We start from the raw sequence: 6,448 nt of genomic DNA, 5'->3' as shown, positions 1-6,448 counted from the left end.
GTCAAGGGTATGTGCCTTGGTTGTGGGCACATCCCCAGTGGCGGGCATGCAGGAGGCAGCTGATTGATGTTTCTCTCTCATTGATGTTTCTAACTCTCTATCTCTCTCTCTTCCTCTCTGTAGAAAATCAATAAAAAATAAAAAATAAAAAATAAAAAAAAAAGAACCAGAGAAAGAGTGTCCCAGGAGTGTGCAAAGGTATGAAAGAGAAAGAAGCATTCGGGGTGAGCGGGGGAAAGAGGGGTTAAGAGAGAGGCCCAGGAGGTGACAGGGGGAGGGTGGGAAAAGGATGCACAAAGGAGCTTGTTGCTCTGGAAACCAAGCTGCCAAACGGCAAGGCCTTCTGCTTCAATCAGCAGCACCAAAGGCCCCCGAGGCCCTCTGGCAGGGCAGGGAGTCGAAGCCTGTGGGACCCCTGAGCTTATTCAGGAAAGAACACACCAGTGGAGCTCCGGGCTCGTTTTCTTCCCCACATTCTCGTTTTAAAAGAATAAATTGTCACCTTCCCACTCAAGCTGGCTGCTCGCTCCGCTGGCCCCAATCCAGCCACCCACAAACTCACCACCCTGCTGCCTCCTGCCCGGATCAGCGTTGGGAGCCAGCCCGGGAGGGGGAGGGAGGCTCTGGGACCATCTTTGTGAGCCCCCCCCCCCCCCCATTCACCCACACTCCCGGAGCCCAGGTGCCCAGAGGGTCGGGAGGAAGTGTCTCTCAGTGTCCAGAAGCTGGCCCGTAGGAGGGCTCAGTCACTCTCATCACCTTCGCTTCCTGCTGCCTCTCTGGTCCGTGTGTCCCACTGCCAGCCCGTCCTCCTTCCCGGCGAGTCCTGGCTCCGGGGAACAGAACTGGGTGCCCCACTGCGCATGCCGGAGCTCTGCTCTCCCTCCTCGGGGCTGCTGTAGTGGCCACACGATACAGAGAACAGCACCCATGAAGCGGGGAGGGAGCTGGAGGGCTGTCAGGAGGCTCAGCCTGGCCCCAGCATTCCCCAGGTCAGGCGGCCTGCAGCCCAGTGATAGATCCTCCCTTCCTCCAACTGATGGACAGATGTAAACTCCACCTGCAGCTGGACATTCCTGAGCACTGAACCACCAACCAGCACCTGCCAAGTACCCTAAGGTCCTGATTCCTAAGTCCCTAGGTCCCTAATCATAGGCCTTACATGGAACCACCAATCAGCGTGTGCTGAGTGCCCTAAGCCCCGTCCCCTATCCTCCCCTTAAAGGTGCTTGTACCCCAGCCCTCTTCCGCTCTCTCTGGAAGCAGTCGGCAGTGGTACTCTTCTCTTCAATAAAGCCCGTGTCCTGGCATTCTGGACTCTGGCCCTCTCTATTTCATCTTTCACCCAGGCAGCTGGGCCTCACTGCCAGCACCTCAGTGTCCACAGGGCGTCCTCCTCTCCACCTGCCCCTGGCCCTGGCACGTGTGCTCACTGGGCTGATCCTGATGCCAGCCTTAGAGAGCCCTGTGCAGAGAGGCCAGGGCGGCCGAGGACCACAGCTCCCACCTCTGCGTCCTGGGCCCCAAGAAGCCCCGGTGGAGGAGGGAGGCCCTCCGGGGGAGCTTGGGTCCGATTGCTCTCCCGGGCACAGGTGGGGACCGCCAGAGCGGGAAGGAACAGGACAGACCCCCGTCTCCTCCTCCTCCCTGCCCTTCTCTCCTCCTCTCTCCACAGGAGACAGCGCACAGTGACAGTGTGAACACTGCCCTGGGCCGGCCCCTCAGGGGCGCCGAGAGAAGCAGCAGCCCTGCTTCTGAGCCCCCGTGGTCCTGGGCGTGCACTTCCTGCTGAGACTCAGTTTCCCCCGCGTCAGACGAATGATAACAGAGCTCATGGCCCAGCTGGTTCAGGAGATGCAGCATTTCGGCCCCTCAGAGGAAATAGGAGCCAGAAGGTGAAAATGCAAGTTACCACTGAGTGCAGCGGTCTCTCGGCCAAAGCCAGCTCACCCAGGGCAGTGAGTTGTTTGGTCCATACTGTGTTTTAAAAAAATTTTAAATTGTTGTCAGGGTATCGTATTAGGAAATTTTAGGAATAAGTCCAGATTTCTGCTTTCTGTTGAAAATCTGAAGATCTGGTCCGAGAGCCCTCATTTACACTGAGCCACGGGAACCATTGGTCAGAGCTGGGGACGGGCGCCCCCTTCAGGTGGGGCCGATGGACTTCCGCTCGGCTGGTCCCCACCCTGCCCACCTGGTCCCCAAAGCACCGGAGATCTGGGGGAGCAGTAGAAAGAAAGGGGAAGCGTGCAGGCTTCCTTCAGAGTCTCTTGGCGGTTAAAGAAGGCTTGGGTGAAAGGTTCTTGCTCAACAAAGAGAAGCGAATGTTATTGTTAATAAATGGTTCCAGTGCGTGGTGTGCTCAGATGGACATGTTTTTAAATTTGCTGGTGTTTCATGGGGATTTCATAGCATTCATGGAGAATTATTATTGCTAAAATCCAGTCTTCCCGCACTCCGTGTCCCCTCAGGCAAGCCACTTTGCCTCTCTGAGCCTCACTTTCCTCCTTTATAAAGGAGAAGTTAGTAACTGTACCAACCTCACTAAGATTAAGTGAAACAATCTGCTTATAAAACAGAATAGATGCTGGCAAGTAGTAGGTGTTCAATGAGCGGTAGCAATCTTCGCTGTGATTATCACCGACCTTGTGCAAGCCTTTTTCTGGCATTGCACAGCCCCCTTTCTTTCCCCAAACCTCAGCCGGGTGCCCTGACACTCTGTACAACTGGCATTCACTCCCTTTCTCCCTGGAACACTCACTGGTGTGCCTGCGAGAAACAGCTTGTGCCAAGGCCTGACTCAGGCCCACAGCGCGGCCCAGGCCCCGTTTCAGCAGGCAGTATGCCTCACGTCGCCAGTTGCCTCTAGAGGCCCGGTGCACAAAAATGTGTGCCCTGGGAGGGGGTCCCTCAGCCTGGCCTGCCCCCTCTCACAGCCTGGGAGCCCTCAGGGGATGTCCTACTGATGGCCTATGCCCGCTCCTCTGCAGGAGGCGACTGGGCTGGTCAGGGGAAGGTGCCACCCCCATCACCCCGTCACTGCTGCTGCCTCTGGCCTCCCTCTGCTGGAGGTGACCAGGCCAATCAGGGGACAGCACCCCCATCACCCCGCTGCTGCTGCCACTGCAGCTGCGAGGCCTGAGCCCGGGGCCTCACAGCTGCCAGGGCTCATGGCTGCCTGAGCCCCAGGCCCCGCAGCCGCTGCGGCTTTGTCTGGATGACGTCCAGAAGACATCCGCTCTAATTAGCATATTACCCTTTTAGTAGTATAGATGATAAACATTTCTTCTATAAGTGATGTGCATGTGCTGCCTACTGTACTGGTACACTGTGTCTGTTATAACACATCTTTCCCCCAAATTGACATTTTAAAAAGTTGGCACAAAATGTAAATCTAGAAGGTTTGGATAGTTTCTCCCCACTCCCCATCACCTGGTGCACTCTCCTGTGGGGGCCCCTGCTGCCATGGGAATCCCTCTCTGAGTGAGAACCTAGCAGGCGGGGAGAAGGGGGAGTCAGACACAGGCCACTGAGAAGCGAAGGATCCTTTGATTTGGCAAATAAACCTCCTAATGATGTTGACAGTGTGTGGGTGTGTGATGGCTGAAGGTGCCTGTCTCTGGATGGAAACACAAAGTGTTTGTTACAGGCTCAATCCTGAGTGTCTCCGGACCCTCAGCTTCACCAGAGAGCATGTTCAAAATGCAGATGCCCCGGCCCCAAACCAGCCCAGCCCAATCAAACCTGCTTTGTCACTAGCTCCCAGGGTGGAGGTGGAGTGTGTGTGTGTGTGTGTGTGTGTGTGTGTGTGTGTGTATCATATGTACATTAATGTTTATGAAGCATTGCTCTAGACAGGGGTAGGCAAGCTTTTAAAAAATTATATATTAACAATATTTTTACTGATTTCAGAGAGGAAAGGGGAGGGAGGGAGGGAAGGAGGAAGAGAGAAAGAGAGAAACATCATGAGAGAGAATCATTGATCAGCTGCCTCCCACATTCCCTACGCTGGGGATTGAACTTGCAACCCAGGCATGTGCCCTGACCAGGAATTGAACCTTGACCTCCTGGTTCATAGGTCAATGCTCAACCACTGAGCTTTACCAGCTGGGCTATTATTATATTTTTAAATAAAATTGAATATATTTAAGGTGTATGACAGGATTTGATGTACATACACATGGTGAAATGATACGACAGTCAAACCAATTAATTATCATCTCCTCCTGTGGCTACCTCTCGTTTGTGATGAGAGCACCTGAAGTCTATTCTTAGCAAATTTCCAGTCTTCAGTGCAGTGCGATTAACTGCAGTCACTGGCTGTGCTTTTGCTCTGTAGAACGTACTCATCCTACACAACTGAAACTAGCCTTCTGTAAAAAGCCAGACAGTAAATATTCTAGGCTTTGTGGGCCATACGGTCTCAGTCACAACTATTCAACATGGCCAGAGACTATAGGAGTGGCTTGGTTGGGGTCCAACTAAACTTTACTTACGAAAACAAGCAGAGGGCAGGATTTGGCCCGTGGGCCATAGTTTGCCAACCCCTGCTTTTGACCTCAAGTTTACTGGCCATTAAGTAGGCAATTCCCTCAGTATATATTCTCTGGCTTTCTAAAGTTGTCTTTATCATGTGATGGCATTTCCAGTCCTCCCCCCTCTACCAGTACACACACACATACACCGTCATACATGCACTGTGCTCATGGTGGCCTGGGGGTTCAGTGAAGATCGATCTATCTATCTATCTATCTATCTATCATCTATCATCTCCTTTAATGTTCTAGGTTTTTAAAAATGTTGTTTATTTACCAATAAAAAAAAAAAAGTCTCCTGGCCCCTCAGCACCATTAGAAAAGGGACAACAAAGGCTAGTTCATTCATGGCTTTCAACTCCAGCAGATCTGTGCTCAAATTCCAGACCTGTTTCTGTGTGACCACACGCTGATCATTTAATCCCATTAAACCTCAGTTCCCTCATCTGCAAAATGGGAACAAATCAATACTTGCCTGATACACGACAAGCACTCAGTGTGTGTTAGCAACTTTTAGACCACTCTGCGACCCGGAAATCACTGCACAGGAAGGTAGAGAATCGAGTAGCAAAACAGCGTCCCGAAAGATAACCCTGCCGGCCTTTGGGACAATGCCTTCCAGACGTTTTTTCTAGGCAGATGGTTTTAGTTTTGGCACAGCAGTGATCATTCCTGAGTTGCTTTAAACGGCCCTGGGAATACATACAGGGCTTTAAAACTGCTCCCCCACCTCCTCCTTTGAACTGGGGTCCTACACCCCAAAGATGGTACGCAGATGGTCTGTGCCTCTCCGTTCCCATCTCCTGCCGGAGGATGCTCATTAAGACGAGTGGGTGGCCCACCACAGGGCACCTTGGGCCCTGGTTTCTATAGAAACCAAGTCACTCCTTCCCCTTTCAACACATTTCCCCGTCTCCTGACAAACTATCCTCGGAGACGTGGACGGCTCTGGCATCTACTCCCCTTCCCATCAGTCCACAGCAAGCACTGCCTGATGGGTGCTGAGCAGGAGCAGCCATGGGGGACGGTGTGCTGAGACTGTGCAGGCACTACCTCGGCTAATCCTCACGTAAAGCATGGAGGGTAAGCACTGTCACCCTGTTTTCAGCTGAGACAGCCACATCAGCCCTGGATTAGTGACTGAGGGCTCCCCTAACAGTGCCGCAGGCGAGGCGGCTTAAACAGCGGGACTTCATTCTCACTGTTCTGGGGGGCAGATGTCCGAAATCAGGATGTTGGCAGAGGGCCGAGGGGAAGGAGCTGTCGCAGGCTTCTCTGCTGGGCTTGCAGACAGCCGCCTTCCCCTGTGCCTCTTCCCACCCTCTTCCTGTGTGTCTGTCAGTGTCTGTGTCCTAACGTCCCCCCTTTATAAGGGCACCAGCCATGTTGGATTAGGGCCCACCCTAATGACCTGACTTTAACGTGATTGCCCCTGTCTCCAGCCCTGGCCTGTGTGGCTCAGTGGTTAAAGCGCCAGCCCACACACTGTAGGATCATGGGTTTGATCCCCGGTCCAGGGCACGTACCTGGATTGCAGGTTCGGTCCCCGCAATTGGTGTGTCTCTCTCACATCTATAGATGTTTCTCTCTCTCTCTCTTTTCCCCCTCTCCTTTCCGTTCTCTCTAAAAACAATGGGGAATATATTCTCGGTTGAGGATGAATAAAACAAAACGAAAAGATCCTGTCGTCAAATAAGAGCACCGATTTAAGTCTGGGGGTGAGGACACCTACATCTCTTTTGTGAGGGGGACACCATGCAGCCTGTAACAGGCTGTCTGGCTCTATCCCTGACCAGCCACTCTCCCCCACTAAACCCTGGTTCCCTCCTTCGCTAAAGGGGAACACTGCCTCCCTCGTGGGTTGCCGCGTGAGGGCTAAATGAGATACCTGGCGCTTCCTCTGGGGCTGGCCA

This window comes from Pipistrellus kuhlii, unplaced genomic scaffold, assembly GCF_014108245.1.
Source record: "Pipistrellus kuhlii isolate mPipKuh1 unplaced genomic scaffold, mPipKuh1.p scaffold_m20_p_4, whole genome shotgun sequence".
NCBI classification, from domain to species: Eukaryota; Metazoa; Chordata; class Mammalia; order Chiroptera; family Vespertilionidae; genus Pipistrellus; species Pipistrellus kuhlii.
This window is presented reverse-complemented; position numbering follows the sequence as displayed.